This window comes from Melospiza melodia, chromosome 4 (assembly GCF_035770615.1).
Source record: "Melospiza melodia melodia isolate bMelMel2 chromosome 4, bMelMel2.pri, whole genome shotgun sequence".
NCBI lineage: Eukaryota > Metazoa > Chordata > Aves > Passeriformes > Passerellidae > Melospiza > Melospiza melodia.
Genome location: NC_086197.1, coordinates 20,457,679 through 20,475,663, shown reverse-complemented (window position 1 = coordinate 20,475,663; position 17,985 = coordinate 20,457,679). Strand labels below are relative to the sequence as shown.

The following is a 17,985-nucleotide window of genomic DNA, read 5'->3' as shown; positions in this document are numbered from 1 at the left end:
GAAAGCACTTATTTAAAGTGTGCCCCTGAGATTTTAAATCTTTGTTTTCCCTTCCCCCTGTGTGTGCGTGGTGGGGGACACAGGGCTCAAGGTGCAGAGTCAAGGAGGGCAGGGTGCCAGAGGTTGATGAGGGTAAAGATGGGCAGAGGTGTCACGGGACAGTGGGGAACCCTGGGTCACGGCAGACGAGGGGAACAGGTAACCCCAGGCAGGAGAGATGTGGGTAAAGCAGGGCAAGGGCAGCTGAGGGCAAGCTCAGCCTCTCACAGAAATTATTTATCTGTCCATTTGCCTCAGTTTACCCATTTGAATCCAGGGAATAAGGCCTTTGTGAAGTTTAAATGATGCTTGTTTTTAAAGCACCTGAAGCAAAGGAAATTAAGTAATACAAAAAAAATTTTGTTTAGAAATATAAATAAAATTCCACAGCATTTTCATACATCTGAGGAGGAACAAAAAGGGGTTTTCTAAACACAAGCTTAATGCCAACCTTGAAAATGTCTTTTTACTCTTTGTTTGGGATCTCATAACAAACACTCTAGGTTCATCATTTCAAGGAAATTAGGTAACGAATGAGGATCTTACCCCTACTCTAATCATGCTTCATGGTACATAAATCAAGTAGATTACCTATTAGGCTCATATCTCCCCAGAAGAGCAGATGCAGTCTCACTCTAAATGCCTTGCCACACACATCCTTTTGGGTCAGAACATCGTGTCCTCAGTCAGAGCCTGAGCCTATAAAATCCCCACTGCGAATGGGGAAGTGCAGCACTGAGAAACATCGAGCCATGCTCATCCTGCAAAACCAGGGATTGCTGCAGGACCCTGCAGACATGCAGTGATTTGGTTCAGCAGCAGGACACCCTGTGCAGGGGAGCCTGAGAGCACAAGAAGAGAGGTGATTGCTTCAGCCCTCACTTGTAACATTTCACTAAGTCAAGTGCAGTGTGGTTTGCTCTGGTGGAAGCACAGGGAATTGACTTTGTCTCCATGATTTCTCTGGTTTGGTCATACCCAGACCCTTTGGCTTTGCTGCAGGTTTCACCCAAAGCTGAGCTGGATACACCACAGAACATTCCTGCAAATGTTTATTCCCGAATTTACAGCATTTCTGTCGAGGGCAAACTCTCCTGTGAATGCACCTTGGGCAGCTCCCTCCTGCCCCTCCCAAGTGGTGGCATTGGACTCCAGGTCACCTAGAACTGAAACAAGACATGCTTTGGTGGCAGTCACAGGGCAGCCCTTCCAGCTGCAGGTTCAAATGTGCTTGTGGCTGATGGTGTGGCTGAAGGTGATGCTCAGGCTGTTGTGTCATCTTGATAACTACAGCTGAAGGACATGATAAAGGTACCACCCTGTGAGATGAGCTGGCAGGAGGAGGCAAAGGCCAGAAAACATCCCTAGAGTTGGCCCAATTTAGATGGCATGGGATGGAGAAAATCTGAGGTCAAAACACCCAGTGCTTGTTGTGGGCTTCTCTGCATCACAGTGAGTGTCTGATCTTTCATTCCTCCTCTCCTTCCCTCCCCTTGTCCAGTTTTTCAGTTTGATGCCTCTTTAGGACATTGCATGTGCTCAGGGGGCCAGAAAAGACACTCTCAAATTGTTATTTCAGTGGGCATGGGCAGTCTCAGAACTCTAGCTGGTCAGAGTGACCCCGAGATACATTAGAAAGTCTCTTTTCCCAGCCCAGCAGTCAAAGAAGGAGTCAGAGTTCTTCAGTTCTCAGTGTCAAGGTTGTTTATTGTATCTTATCTATAAAATTCTCTCTCCTGTCCCGACGAGGTCTGCTCAGCAAGACAGTCTGAGGCACTCTGCCCGCCCTGGGGTGGTGTTATCGTTTTATACTAAAAACTACATGTACAATGTTTACAATTACTTTCCAATACTTATCACCTATGTTAGACAGTGACCTTCTACTCTAAACCAATCTAAAAGTGCCAACATCACAACAGAAGATGGAGGCCAAGAAGGAGAAAGGCTGGTCATGCCCAGATTCCTCCATCTTGCCCCCTGAACCCCCATTCTAAAAACCCCAAAATCTATTTTTCAACCCATGATAAATTTGCTATCATTCTACTTAAACTTTTGTGGCTGGTAATTCTTCATATAAGGTTGGTAATTGTTTTTTCCAAGGGCTAAATCAAAGGCACAGGGCTCTTAGGCTCTGTGCCAAGGTCTCTGAACCCCCTGAGCAGGGGTTCGAGTCCTCCAGGGCAGCCAGAGGAATTTCCTGGGTTCTGACAGGGCAGAATGTCCCAGTGCTTGAAAGCCCTTATAAAATAATATTGCCCATCTGCAGGGCTGCAGTGTTTTCTCAAGGCAGCTGGTTCTTCTCTATCTGGGATGTGGAGAAGGAACCAATAGACTGCTTGAGGTTATAGAAATGCAGTAGGTTGTAGTGGGAAGCACTTTAGAAAGATACCTGAGTGGTGCAGGAGGGAGTCTGCTCAGATTGCCCAGAATAACAGAAGCATTCAGGTTGGAAAAGACCTCCAAGATCACCAAGTCCAACCTGTGACTGATCCCTACCTTGTGACACAGCCCAGAGCACTGAGTGCCACCTCCAGTCTTTCCTTAAACACCTCCAGAGGTTGTGATTCCACCACCTCCTTGGGCAGCTCCTTCCAATGAAGAAATGAAGAAATGAAGAAGAAGAAATTCTTCCTGAGAATCCATGAGCTCTGCCAGCCTCAGGAGGGCTTTTCCCTGAGTATTCCAGCACCTGCATCCTGCCCTCTTCCACTGGGTACTTAAGGCAGAGCACCCACACCAACACTGAGTGCTGCCAGCTCAGGTTTGTGGAGACAAAACTGCTCAGTCTCAGCTCTTGGCACAGCTGTTTCTTCCAGATAAACCAGTGTAGCTTCATCCAGCACAGAGGACTGTGCTCTGCAGTGTCCCAGAAAGTGCTTGGGTTTAGGGGATCCATGGCACAGCCTGTGCCATGTGAGGCTGCCCCCAGGAAAGGGAGAGGTGACTGTCCTGCTGTCCCTGCTGGCAGCCGTGACACAGTCTCATTGCAAGGATGGGGCTACATTGCCTTCTCTTAATTAGTTCTGTTCTGTGGGAGAACAAGGGAATTTCAGTTTCAAATGCTCTTTTTCCAGCATGTTTTAATAGTGCTGAGATTGTTCCTAAATGCTGGAGGGATGGGCTGAGGTGCAGTGAAATGTGATTTGTTCCAGGCAGCTGTGGCTTCACTAGCTGGATTAGTTTCCATGTCATCCAACTGCACTGTTTCCATAAATTAGAGCATTTTCCTGGCTGGATTGAGCACTGTGGTGCATAGTCCAACCAGAGATAATTCCACATATATCTTCTGCCAAGCAGGTAGCAAGCAAAAGCAATGAGTATCTACAGCCAGCTTGAATACTCTGTGTCCCCATTGCAATCTGTGAGCAAAATAGCATGATTTATTTTATCCTAATGATATGGAGTATATTTGGCTCTTCTGAGTGTCCTCTGGGATTTTGCATCCATACATGCATATCCTCCCCCACACTGAGATGCTCCCCCTTTCCATGGTGTTATACAGGTGTGTGAAGCACATAATTCCTCCCAATCCAAGGATCTCCTGCCAGAAGGAAATCCTTGGCTAGAAACAAGCCTGTATATGGTGGTTTTTCAAAGTAGCAGAGTACAGGTTCCAATTAGATAAATAAATCAGAGGCCAGATTTTTATTTGATCGTCCTCTGTTTGCAAATTTAATGTAAAATAAGCAGGAGAGTCACTGTACAGTGATTTTCTCTTTTTCTCCTAGAATTTAGCAGTCTCCTTAAGCATCTGGAAGAATTGGGTAGACATTGTCTCTAATCTGCTCTAAATTTCAGAGCTGCTTTAATTTCAGAGAAAAATCATCTATCTTTAGTCTTCCTGAGTCTCATGGTAAGTATTATTAAATACTGAGTTGTTACCATGGGCACCTATTTTCTACTAACTCATTGCTCTGTATTTTTGTGTAATTATTGCTGAATCAACAAGATCTGCCCATTTTTGCTTCAAAAGTAACAAAAATGTTCAAGTGACACAACTTCTCCCCAGTTATGGAGAAGCTAATGAGAGTAAAGGCTCCCCAAAGATTCCCATCTCTGTACCACCAGTGGGACTGGACTCTGTTGGGAAGGGAGGAAATTGGGATTGATTTCTCTCCTGCCTCTCTGTCAGGAGCAGAAAGCTGCAGCTGCACAACCTGTTAATATCATTATTTTTTGGAAGTTCAGTATTCATTTGGGAAACAAAGGCAGGATGAAACTTTCAGTTGGTGTAAACCAGCACACACCTCTGCTGTCAGAAATGAACCCTGCCAGATCACTCCATCAAAAAAATTGACCCAAAGTCATGGGAATTTGCTACTGGAATATAAGTTGAATTTTTTTTTTAGTCCTTCTCTTGAAAACTCACTTTAAGCTTGGGGATAGTTCAGAGGCACTTGCAAAGACTGGTTTTTTAATTAGTCTGAGATCAGGTAGGCAGAAAAAAGATGACGGGATGGCGAGAGGGGAGGGGAGGGGAGGGGAGGGGAGGGGAGGGGAGGGGAGGGGAGGGGAGGAGAGGAGAGGAGAGGAGAGGAGAGGAGAGGAGAGGAGAGGAGAGGAGAGGAGAGGAGAGGAGAGGAGAGGAGAGGAGAGGAGAGGAGAGGAGAGGAGAGGAGAGGAGAGGAGAGGAGAGGAGAGGAGAGGAGATTGCTGCTCCACTTAACTTCCCTTTACTTGCCAGAAAGAGAGGGCAGGTGGTTGTGAAATGAATGATTGGAGCCAAGGTCTTTGTTCCATTTCTGAGGGGTTTTAGTCGTTGGCACTACTCCTTTTGTGAAGCAACACAAGGTTTTAAGGCAGCCCCTCCAAGGCAGAGGGAGGCAGAGGGAGTCTGCAGACCTGGAGACAGAAATCCAGCCTCACCCACAGCTGGGAGTTACATGCAGCTGTGCTCCTGCCAAGAAGGGTGCAGCAGTCTTGGAAAGTTCCTGAGATCTGGCTCAAGACACGTGAGTTGGGTGTGCTGATTGCCTAAGCCAGCAGGGATCAGTGCTTGGGCTCTCCTTTTCCCCTCCCCTCAGGTGATGCCTGTTCTGGCTGCACTGTCCATGCAGAACAGAGCCTTCTGCCCAGGGTGTGCTCACTTATTTAAAAGCTGTGTGCACTGATTTTACTCCCCACACCTTTTTGGGATGCTCAACTCAAAGCTGACAAATAATTTTGGAAAAACAATTCTTTTTTTTTGCATAAGGCAGCAAATCAGAGGGGAGCTCACAGCACTGATTTATTGACTCAAGATCCTGAAGGGGCACCAAAAAGTTATTCAAATGTGACATATTAAGAACTTTATCTTGTATGCAAAGATCATCTTTGTTTACTATACTACATACCAAGCCAGAGGAATAGGAAGGAAATGCAGGAGGTAGACTCAGAGCTTTTACTGTGTTTGCAAGGAGGGAGTGAGAGCACAGCACCAACATCTGTCTTCCTTTACTGAGGTTTAAGATTGGCATCTAGTTTTCCTGAGCAGGCCCTAGGCCTTGATAATCCCTACTTTTTAGCTGACATTTCTAGAATACATTACACTTCCCATTTAATTATCAGGATCATTACCATTGTCTCTGTTTGATTGTGTGACAAATTGTTTGGTTTACTCCATGAAGATTTAACAATAAATTGTTTGGATTGAAACATAATGATACTGTGATTTAGAGTAAGACTTCCTTCATTTTACATCAGGCATAAAAAAAAATCAGTTTTAGTCTCAGTCTGAGCTCTTTTGGTAGCCAGTGAAAAGAGAGGGGTTTCTGGAAGATGATTCATCCTGCCTAAAAACAGGTGCCTAGGGCTGACTGGATGATCTTTCCAGTGGAGTTATCATTCTCCATGCAGCCAGGGAAAATCTGTATGACCAGCTTGGATGGGATATCTGCCTTTTAGCTGGTTACATATTTGTGAGAAAGGTGTGCTGAAAGCTATTTGGCTACAGCCCTTTGGGGCTTCTCTGTTTCAGTGGAGGCTTTGAACCTACCTGGAGATTGAGTAAGGTCACAGCAAAGGGGTCAGAAGCCAATAGTAAAGATAATTTTATTCCCAAGGTAAAAAAACGGTCTATGAAAGACCTGGTCTTGCACTGAGTGATGTGTGTGTGGATGAAAGGGAGCAGGAGGGCCCTGATGCAGACACAAATCCCCCTCTCCTCTTGAGTTGCTGAATGTTTTGTGGGAGCTGGGCTATCAGACAGCATGACTCTGGATCTTGTGGGAGCCTCTGAGATGACAAATTATAACTGTAAATTGTTATCTTCCACATCCAACTTATTAGACCGACTTGTTGACATCTGGAGGTTCATTAAAATATCCTAATTTCTCCCTTTTTATCAGTAATTAAAAACTCAAGTGGAACAAGCCGCCTTCTAAATGTGCTGCTGAGTAATTACCCCTGTAGGAATCCCTTTGCTGTCATTAGCAGAGGGATGGGCCTTTGCTGGGCCTGCAGAGTGATGAAGCTGATCCATCTATTAGGCTGATGTTTGCATCCTTCCAATTCATCCCTGTTCCTGTACCTTCAAGTGGCCATCAGCCAGGCCACCAGGACCACGTGGCCACTTCCCTTGGGTGACCACCCAACCCCTCTGCTGACACCAGCAGCAAGAATGGGGCAAATGACAGAGAAACTGATGATGGGGAAATCAGTCATGCACATGGGAACCCCTCCAAAATGAAGCACTGGCATCCTTCTAGATGAGGGATCTTTTCTGACTTGGTGGAGTTTCACTGCAGCTGTGGGAGCTGCCTGCCTGGGGACACTCAGCTGCTGCAGGGACTCACTGTGCTGCAGATACTCCCAGAGTCTCATGGGATCCACTGCCTCTGCTGCATTTGCCAGAGGAGGGGAAGCATCTGTACATTTTTCATTTTAATCATAAGCACATCAGCCTTCCTCCCCCTCAGAATCACAGTTCCAGCAGGGCGGTGATTTTACCCCAGGCTAATCACTGCAGCTTTAGAGATGCCCTCGTTATTCCAGAGCCAAAGCAGCAGCCCAGAGGGTTGTTCTGGGCAGTGTCCCACGCAGGACAGCTCTGTGTCACATGGGGCTGCCCTGGTCACAGAGAACCCGAGCTGAAACCAGCCTGGATGAACATCAAGTGTCCTTTTGCTGCCCTCTTTCTTCTGCTTGCAAACTTCTCTCCTGCGTGCGCTAGTTGGGTCACTTCCACTTTCACCCAAGGGACTCAGCACTTAATGAATTGACTTGCTTGAAATCAGATTATTTCAGAAAGATTCACTGTAGTCAAAGCCTCTTGAATTTACAGCCATACTAAACACCAGAGAACAGCAGTTTGGGTTTTGGGGCTTTTTTTGCAGACAGCTTTGAAAGGTGGTTTCATGAATGTACAGAAATGATCTGTTTGAAATATCAGTCCCAGCAGATTTATTCCTAGAATAGATCTCCTGCTTTAACAGGCAAAGATAATTGTGTTTTCCCTCGTTGTACACAATGGAATTTATTTTCCATCGAAATCCAGTTATTCTTCCCAGGTACGTCCTTAAGATTTCTATTCAAATAAAGAAAAAATAACTGAACAGTTTGGATGGGCACATTGTGCTGAAATACAGAGATCAGAAATATCAGCAGGCTGTCTTTATGTTCCAAAATATTGTCATTTTAAGGTCTAATGCAATTTGGCATTAAGAGCATAAGGAGAATAGACAATATTAACATAAGATGAGAATCATCAGAGACAACTTTTCATGCAGCATTTTTTTTTTCAAAGCACTTTTTATTTAATCTCACAGCACCAATATCTGAGACTTCTTTATCAGGTTCCTTGTAAGCACCTTAAGCAGAAGTCAAATTACTACTCAGTCTTAGAAATTAGATAAGACAGAGAAAATAATGTGTGAGAAAATTAGACATTTTCACTTTGGCAAAAGATTAGAAGCAGGTGTCTTAATGATCCACATTGTCAGATGTATTCTTTGCTGCTTTTATTAATGGTCTGGAAAACTGAGTGAGCAGCAAAGTCAGAACTTTTGGAGATTACAGAAAGTGGTTGAAGGTCTCTGAGGACTAGGGATGGTTGTCAAAACTTTTAGAAGTCTCTAGGAAAGCAAGATGAGATAGAAATATGAGAGCAAGCAGAATCTTCTGATTGGAATAAACACAAAATAATCAGAGTTTAGCAGGGATAAAAAAGAAGCAACACTGAAAGTCAGCTATTCATAAAAGCTGAAAATCAGTCAGGAAAAAGAAAAAAGAGTGGGCTATCATTGGTGACAGTGAAAATCCTTCCTTAAAATGCAGAGACATCTAAGAACCAATTTCTGTGAGTACTGCACAGCCCAGATTGCAAAACAGCCTCTGCAAGTACAACACTCCTTGTAAACCAAGCTTATTGGCACATCTGAAATACTGTATTAATTCTTGGTTATCTTTTTAATTGAAAGCATTTGGCAGAAATAGAAAAGGTCTAGAAATGGGACCTTGAAATTACCAGATAAAAGTGTTCATGGGAAGTGAAGCTCTGAGGATTGGAGCTGTCATTTAGTGATGAATACAAGGAAAAGCACTGGAGAGAAGGTAACTCTTTTAGTTAAGCTTATTCTTGCTTCTCAAGAAGAATAAAAGGAATTTAATTAAACTGAGCATTTAGAACAGATCAAAGAGGCCTCTCCTCCACAGTGTACAGTTAATGATGAGATTTTCTCACTGCAAGGTATAATTTTGGCCAGGAGTTACCCTGTGGCTGCTCCATCCACTCCCACTTCTGCCCCTGTTTCCTCTTCTCCGGGAGCTTTTGGTGCTGTCCACTCTCCATGGCTGGCAACTTGCACAGCTCTTCTCCTAAATTCCACAGCAGCTCCTCATGCCACAGCCTGGGAAATCTCTGAATTATCCTGAGGGCTCATTTACAGCCAAAAATATCTGCACCCAGCAGGGAACTGTCACAGGCCAGCTGCAGGGCACCTGCCAACACGTCCTTCTTAAATCACTCTGTGTATCTGATCCTGAACATAATCAGCTAGAGGGCCCAAATTATTGACATAATACTGATTTTCACCTCCCTTGTCTGGATTTGAAACTTCAAGGCTGTGATTAATTAGGCCTCTCTACTACCCCTGTGTCTGAGGTATTATTGGCCTGATGCCTTGTGTAAGCTTTTGAAGGTGACAGTGCAAAGAGCTGCCGGGGATAAACCTCTCAGTCTCTCTTGAAAACCACACTGCTCCTTTAGCCCACATCCTTCCACAGCAAAGGTTCTTTCTTAGACTTCTATGAATTCCCAGGTAGGGCACTGCACTTGCTGCAAGCATCCAAAAAAACCCACCAAACTTCTTGTAATCTCACATCATTTTTGGCATTCCAGTGACTCTTGGCCAAGACATTTTGACAAATTTGTTAACCCAGCTGTGTCTTACACCTTTTCTTGTGACTAAATGGACAATTCCAGCTGGGTTGAATGAGGTTTTGGAGGGACAGCTGGGATCAGAGTGATTTAACATTGTTTTCAACCTTACAAGGCCTTATGGAAGCTGAATTAGAAAGCGAACACAGCATTCTCCTTTTTAAGCAGGAGCATTGCTAAGGTGCAAAAGCCCATGGGAAGCAGTGAAAAGTTGTGTTGGCCTTGACCACTCCAAAGTTTCGATTGTCCCTTTTGAGTACTTTAGCAGTAATTGCATCACTGAATTGTCTCCTCAGTGGTTCACGAATTACATTTTTGCTTCCTTGGTGCTTCTTCATGCAGCCATCTAAAATTCCTGTTATGGAATCACAGAATGGCCTGGGCTGGAAGGGACTTTAAACATCACTTCATTTCCATCTCCTGCCATGTACAGGGACACCTTCCACTATCCCAGGTTGCTCAGAGCCCCATCCAGCCTGGCCTTGGACACTGCCAGGGATGAGACAGCCACAGCTTCTCTGGGCACCCTGTGCCAGGGCCTCAGCACCCTCACAGTGAAGGCTTTCTCTCATATCTCCTGGTTTCAGCCTTTTGCACACTACCAGAAACACAGTTAAAGACTGCAATGTAATGAAAATATCAATTTTTTGGCACACCTCCTTGGGTGCAGTGGCTAAATTTTGGACACACTTTATTTCTTTATTCCTACTGCAGAGAGGGAAATGTAGAGTCTTGAACTTCAGAATGTTACCTGAATGCCATTTTTTAACAGTTTAGTCCTTTCTGCGTAGAAAGAGACCAGTGATGTACAATGCCTTGGTCTTCTGCCCAGGGCAGCTGTGGCTGCCCCATCCCTGGCAGTGTCCAAGGTCAGGCTGGATGGGGCTCTGAGCTACCTGGGATAGTGGGAGGTGTCCCTGCCCATGGCAGGGGGTGAGACTGGATGAACTTAAGGTCCCTTCCAACCCAAACCATTTTATGATTTAGGTGATCACCTTGAGTAACCATCGATTTTACTAAAAGTGGTTGAATGTTTGTCCTCAGTGAAAACCAGGCCCCATTGCAGTAATACCATCTTCATTCTCCAAGGTTAGCAACACACTTGGAAAATCTCAATTTCTCTTTTTGCTTCTTGTCTTTTGCTCTGATGAAATTCCAGAAAAGAGGGCAGGGACAATATGGGTCATAGAACAGGAAAAGACAGTGATGTTTATGCTACCAGAGTCCTCACTTGACTGTTTTTTTCAATAGAATTTATTGGTAATGATAAATTTACAGCTTGAAGAGTTAAATACAAAATCCTGTGCAGACCACTGCCCAGTAAATGAATGCAAATAGAAATAACACCATGATCTTCTCTAACACCAGTTAGCCTCCCATAGAAGTCTGAGGACAAGGACCCAGACACAGAGGGGACATCTGCTGGACCCTTGGTGCCAGGGTCTGGGCAGCAGGAGTGGGATATTTCTGGGATATTTCTGTTGTTGCTAGACCTGCCAAATACTGAACAAATAATCAGAGGCATTGGTGAGCAGTTAGATTACTAAGAGGAAAAGAAAAGCTAAACTAAGTCAGCAGGGATCAAGATAAAAAATATTGGTTGTGTGCACTGCCAGTACTTACAAGAGATCTTGGGTTTTTTTTTTTTTCTTCCAGTGTAGTTTTGGTAATTTTTGTAGGGTCTCACCCCATCTGTCACTGCTCTGCTGTGTCACTCCATCTTACATCTCCATGCTGCAAATCCTCACTTGTTCTAGCTTCCAGAACCACTTTCCTGAACAGGAAAAGATTATCTGGGCTTGGGTTTTTGACTTTTTTTTTTTAATCCTTTGCAAAACAATAATTTCTTCAAGAAAGGAAGAAATTTGGCTCTGTGGCAGCCAAATTTCTGAGACTGTCAAACTTATCAGCACAGACTGTTAAGTGTGTTTTAATAATAAAGTTTATTTTAATTGTTCTCATCACAAGCATTGCTCAGTAATTCCACATTTGCATTGATGCACACTGAAGTCTGTTTAATTTATACTTTTCTATGTACACATGCCTGTATGCAATGTTTAAAAGAAAAGAAACAATTGCTACATAGGTCAGTGATTTTCCCTTGAGAGTTCTTCAGAAGCAACATCCATTTTGCATGAGGAAGGAAGGGATTTTGAAAAGATTTTGCAGGGTGCTTTCCCTCTCTCAATTTGCTTTCTTCTTTGGTTTTATAAGCCCCTGGCAAGTTACCTGCTGGAGTGGGAGCTGCTGGGATATTCCAAGGGTCAGCAGAGCTGGTCAGATAGGGTGACCTCAAGGCCAGCAGGAGGTAATGATCAGATTAGCTGAGTCAGAAAGGCCAACCACAGCTCTATTTATACCATGGCTCCCCTTCAGAGGAGCTCACCTAATCAGATCTGTCCCCAGGAATATGTTTATCCTGTCTAGAGCCTGGCTTTCAAAGCAATTTTTTTTAGATCCCAGCTCCCTGTAAACCCAGGAGTGCTGAGATCCCAAAGGCCCTTTTGATTTCCCTCATTATGAGAGTGTTATGAAATTTAAATCCAGACTCTAAATGCCTAGTTTTAATCCAGATATGGAAAGCTGTGCTTCTGCCTCAACCCTGCTGTCAGCAAGAAAACCTTGCTCCAGTTCTTTCTGCAGAAACTGTTTTTTTCCACAGACTTGAACAATTTAGTCCCTCAGCTTTGAGCATCTTCCCTGGATGGAGGATTGCTGCCCTGCAGGAGGCCAGGGAGGAGTGTGATTTCTGCCACCAGGGGAGATGCCTGTGCTTCCCCTCGGCGCTGAAGGATGCAGGCAGCATTCCTGCCCTTCCCCAGAGGTGAGGTATTGACCTCTCTGATTTTTACATTCTACTGAACCACCCAGATGGCACCAACAAAGCCCAAGCAGCTCAAAGCTTTCAATGACCCAAAAATCTGAGGAGAAAGTCCACTGAAGTCATGTATGAAGAGACAAAACAGTTCCCATCTCCTGCCTCTGAGGTGCCGCTTTCTCCCAGGCTGATTACATTTGAATCTTTCCCCAAAATTAACCCATTCTGGTGACCTGATTTGATGCTGTAAGGCATTATGTGCAGAAATATTAATGGATAGGTGTTTCTGGAGTTGTTCCTCCAAAATCTGTTTGTGGGTCACACCAGCACATCAGATGAGTTCTCTCCTCCTTTCCTGTCCATCCCAGTTCTGCAGGTGATGCTTTTTACAGAGAATATCACAGTGCAGCAGTGTCAGGCTAATGACAACTTCTCTTTGCTGTGTCTTTGCCAAAAACAAAATCAACATTTTTGTTTGCATTTTGAGCAGTGCCTTTAAATCCTGGGTCTATCACATAAGGAAGCCAAAAGACCTGGGAAGGGTGAGATATTACCCCAAAACTTCTGGAGTTATTCAAAGCACAGCTTTGGAAACAACTTTAATTGATAAGCCAAAAATCTGTGCTGCACTTCAGCAGCACAGAGGGAGCTGCACAGTTGCTATAAAGCAGGAAGGAAAAGTGCATCTCTCATCAGTAAAGCTGTTGGCTGTGCTTTGTTTTGCACTGCATTTGTATCCCTGCATTTGTCAGCTTTTCTTGCCTTTTGTTTTGCCAGGCTGTTACTGCAGCAGAGAAGTCAATAAACACAAGTTTCAAGTACTTTCAGATTGTGGTTATGATACAATGCTGCCATTAAATCCTTTTTTTCCCATATGCTGCCTCATCCAGAGGGATCTTTTAGCTTCTGTTACGCTCAATTTTTACAGTGAGCCACTAAAAAGAGCAAGGACCAAGAAGCCCAGTTCCCAGAGGTGGTGATGGTACCTGAAGGGAATGGACAGCAGGTGGAAGATGGTTAAATCCTTGAGACAGCCCTGATGTCATTTTGTCTTCATTCTTTGTCCAAAAGATGATGGGTAAGTAGTAATATGTGGCTCCAACTCTGGCTGGAAATTATTATGCAGGCGGGACTGAAAACAAGTTTCTGTGTTATCCCTGTGTCAGTCACCCCCTCCTTTTCTGATATGCACAGTATCAACACAAGGTGGGGAAAAGGAATTGTTTAGGGTGGGACGAGGTGTAACCAGGGGCAATGGGAGGAAACGCAGCAAAGCAATGTCTAGGCTGACTATCAAGAAAAACATCCCAACACTGAAGCCTGAAAGGGCTGCTAAATATCTCCCAAAGGAAGCAGTGGGAACCTTTATCAATGAGTCATTTCAAACTCTGAAGGACAAAGCCCAAGTGTGGGGAATGGTTCTGTGCTGGCAGGGCTTGAAGGGTCTTTCCCTTTCCCCCTCACTGACTCTCTGCCCTCGCCCTCCTGAGAGAAACAGAGCCTGAAAACACAGTCAGACTGGTGGTTTCCTAACACAGGCACACAGAGAGAAAAACAACATCCTTTGAGATTGGGAGCCTGGGAAGTGTTTTTTAAATTAGCTTCAATAACATGACAGATGATAACAAGTTTTTGAGTAATTTTCTTTCTTTTTTTTTTTTTTTTTTTTTTTTTTCAGCCACGTGTGTCTGGCCTGGCAGGAGCTTTCTTGTGAATTAATGAAACATCAAGGCTGCACTGCCAGCCAGATTGGAGTGGTGTGTTTCCAAGAGAGAGCCTGAGCTGGCAGACCCTCAGCTGCTACAAATCAATTAAGTCCCTCTGATTCCAGCAGAGAGGGCCACTGACTACAGCTGCAGGATCTGGCCCATTCCACGCTGGAACAGAAAGACTGCATTCATTTTGCCGAGAGCTGGACTAGTTAAAATTTAAATGCTGTTAAATTTTAAAATCACAATTTAATTTAAAATTCCCTTTGCAGTTTCTTTTAGTGACAGCATTCCTCATTTCTGCTGAGAAGCTGAGACCTAACCTTTGGCTGAGACTGCCACATCAGAGTTTCACTGTCCTGTGGCCAGCAGGTGTGATGTGTCTTGCCCTCAATTTTTTTTATGAGCCCAGTTTCTTGCTTCTCTTGGTCAAATAACTGTAATAAGAATAATCATGGAATCACGGAATCACAGAATCAAAAGCGGGTTGGGTTGGAGGCACCTTAAAGATTCTCCAGTTCCAACCCTGTGCTACAGGCAGGGACAGCTTCCCCTGGACCAGGCTGCTCACAGCTCCATCCAGCCTGGCCTAAATAGCATCAAAGGTCAGCCAGAACTCCCCAAATTGCCTGAATCCCTGGAAAGCAGCAGCATGCCTTGGTGCTGGCAGAAGAGGAAGCACAACAGAGAAGGAGCCCCTTGTCTATGGCACAGCCCTGGTGCCCAGGCAGGCTGCAAAGACATAAAGTGCTTCTAACCAGCATGGCCCAGCCCTACATACACTGTGTGTGCACTGAAGGCTTCAGTTTTGGGAACAGAGGATTCTCCCAGCTCCCTGGACAGACTTTCGGACATGTTGCAGGGCTGTTGCAATGCTTGCATTTGTGGGGAGTGAGTTTGACTGCAGTGTGAAGAGAAGCCCGATGTCTGAGTTGGCCATGTTTCCTTATGTCTCAGATTGACAGGTGAGTGTTTTGCCTTATTAAAAGTTATCTTGTGGCATTTGGTCCCCAGTGAGGAAGAAAATCCTCTTTTCCCTCAGGTCACGGCTGTGAGGGAAGGGACTGTCCTGGAGAGCTGTAGAAAAAAGCAATAGAGAAGAGTTGGGAGGAGGGAAGGAGGCCAGGGGTTAAAGCAAGAGGAACATTAAAGGGAGTTTGGAGGGGCTAAGGAGACATTGTTAGACCTGGGAGAGCTGTGCCTGTGCCCACAGGCAGAGCTGCACCCTAGAAGGCAGCACCACATCCCAGGCTGATGGGAGACATCTCTTCAGTTCACCCCTTGCTTTTTGTAAAGACGTGAGATTTTGAGCTTCCAACCAGCAACTGGGTTTGTAATTTGGCAAAGAAACTTGATAAAAACCAGGCCAACAACCCAAAGCATGTCATCACAAAGTGTTACAGCCCATGCATTTAGCACCTCGCTGCAAAGCCCAGCTGAGAGCCAACTTTCCAGTGTAATTTTCCTGCACATCTGCCAAGCAGCGTGTGGAAAGAGCCATCTGTGTGTCCTACCAGGGCATTTCCCAGTCACAGCTTCTAAAGGGTAACTAAAAAACTGCCTGCTGTACATGCCATTGCTCCGAAGGGCTTGAGTTTTCACAAAAATATGAGTTAAAGCTGAGAGAACAACTGATGACTCCTGCTGTTTAGTCTGCTCTGTCTGGATGTGGAGCTAATCAGACCACTCAGCAAAATTAACGTCTCCTAAGTACTTCATAATCCAATTTATATTTTAAAAATTTTGCTTTAAAGAATTAATAGCATGTTCATCAGGCACTGTTCATTCAACATTTTTGGGTCAAGTGATGCCTTGGATGATCAAGATCCTGATGATGCTTACACTGAAATCTCCAAATGAGTGATTGCCCACAGGAACTAGTGATTTAGGGAAATGGTGCATTGCCCATCCCTGGGAACATTGGTCCATCCTGAGCTTCTTTTTGGGATGCAGGCTTTTGCCAGGCACATCTTGTGCAGCTCAGAAGAATGTCTGGAGGAAAGTCCATATGCAAGAGGCCAGACTACATGATCTAATGGTCCCTTTGGCCTCAGAAGCTTGAATCACTGAATTGGAATCTGTGAAAAAAGTGTCCCCAGCTGTGGGAATGAACTGGCTCAATTGCAAATAGGTCAATTAAACTCAAACCAACAACCCTCTGGGGTCATCATAAAATCCACAAATTGGACTGAAAGGCATGTAAGTATAATTAAACTTCTGTAGTTTCAAGCTAATACAAAATTTCTCACTTCCTGTCCAGCACTCCTGTGTGATGTTCCTGTACTTGCCTAAAAATCTGATACATTACTATCATGTCTCTCCACAAAGGTCTCTATTGGGATGCAGTGTGAGTGAGGCTGGAGCTGGACTGGCCAAGTGTAAGGTCCATCCTGCTCTGGGCAGCCACAGATGTCCCCTCCAGGTGTTAAGCCAGGTAATTCTCATGGTGAGCAAAGGAGGGACCCTGTCACCTTCCTTCCTTTGCTTTCCTCTCCTCTCCCAAATCTAGCCCCTGTGTTCTCATCTGCTCCTTCTCATAGCTTCTCATTCCCTCTCCCCCTCATCCCTCTCCTGTTTCTCCCTGTCTCCTAATTCACTTTAAAACACAAAGCTTCTCCAAAACCTTAGGAATTGGATTTTAGAGGAATCAAACACTGCCTGAGCCAAGTCAGGCTCTGATGTACTCTTTTTCTGGGACAAAGACAATCAGCTATGGAAATGCTGTATAAAGCTGGGTGCCACAGCAGGGTGGGCTGTGAGCTCAGCCCTCTGGAGCTGAGCAGGGCCAGACCCGGGCAGGAGCAGAGACTGGCTGCAATGTTCACAGTGCCATCTTTTGGATAAGGTGGAAAACTGTTCTCAGAGCCATCCAAAAACTCTCCAGACAACCCTCCCAGAGAAAAAGATGCTTTTTATCCTGGCTGTTGCCAAAACCACTGCCTTGATTCCCCTTGGAGTTTTTATTGGGAGGAGTTATTCTTCCCTTCAAATTTAGAGCTGCTCTGTGGTGTGTCTGCAGTGCATCCAGCTCTCTCCAGTCAGCTGCATTTCAGCAGTGCAGCACAGGGAAAACCACTTTGGAAAGGATTTTTCTGCAGGAACTCGGGTGTCCGATGGAAGCCTCTGCAGCTCCTGATGCTGGAAAGCCTGACCACAGGCAGGAGCAGCATGGATGCAGAGGGGCAGCAGTTCTGGGATTTGTCTGGGCTGATTCAGCTTTAGGGCTGAAATAAGGAAAAACTAAAACCCCAGTGTACCCTGGATGTAATCCTATACCTCCCCATGCAACACCCCAGTGATGTTGTGGTGGAAATGAACGCTGCACCTCCACTGGGCTTTTGAAATTCCATGAAAAAACCCAATTCCTGAAGGGGCCTTAACTGAGAATACACTCATCCTCAGTAGTCATGCTAATGCTAACTGTGTCTGAGCCAAGATTCTGTAAATCCAAGTCAGCTCTGTCTCTTGTGCCTAATAATATGAAGCAAGAAATAGCCTAGCCTTAGAAAAGCTGTGGGGCTTGGCCTCAGCCCATATCGATTATCTAGCTCAGAAATGGAGCCCAAACTTCTGTTCTTGCCCAAACAGCAATCATTTTGGAACTTCCTGCCTACAAATCAGACTGGCAGATACTGGGTGTGCTGAGTTTGTTCAGACTCACATCTTCCAGTTTTAGCTGAGCTCCCTTTTGTTTACAGATACTTTTCTTGAGCAAAGTCTTTTTCTGGTTGCATGCTCTTCATGGAATCAAAATACTCAAAGACTTGTAGAGATTTTCTTCAGTCAAAACCTACAGCCATGAAATTAATGGCAAGGTGCTGCTGATTTTATTGTAATCAACTTTTCCCCACGGGGAAACTCTCATCCTTGCAGTAGCTGCTAGAAAGCAGTGCTGTGTAACACCAGAACTAACTAAGCAATGTGATGAAGCAGAGGGTGTTCAGCCAAACCATCCCATAAATGGGAGCTTAGCAGAGATATCTGAGCTACTTCTATCAGCTCAGTGAGGAGAAATTGTAACCCTCTGGTCACCCCTGTGTGCCAGACTCTGTCATCGACCTGCA

At 44.9% G+C, this 17,985-nt stretch overlaps 2 long non-coding RNA genes across 3 annotated transcripts in view; both read left to right on the top strand.

Moving 5' to 3' along the window:
• Positions 1 to 14,574, top strand: part of LOC134417980 (uncharacterized) — a 46,979-nt gene extending 32,405 nt beyond the window's left edge. For both annotated transcript variants that reach the window (XR_010027660.1, XR_010027659.1), the window contains exons 4-5: positions 13,141 to 13,290; positions 13,891 to 14,574. This is a non-coding gene — a long non-coding RNA (uncharacterized LOC134417980). The remainder of the gene's footprint in view (positions 1 to 13,140; positions 13,291 to 13,890) is intronic.
• A 119-nt stretch (positions 14,575 to 14,693) lies between these two features.
• LOC134417213 (uncharacterized) overlaps positions 14,694 to 17,985 on the top strand; it is a 48,891-nt gene continuing 45,599 nt past the window's right edge. The window contains exons 1-2 of the long non-coding RNA XR_010027534.1: positions 14,694 to 14,886; positions 16,250 to 16,355. This is a non-coding gene — a long non-coding RNA (uncharacterized LOC134417213). The remainder of the gene's footprint in view (positions 14,887 to 16,249; positions 16,356 to 17,985) is intronic.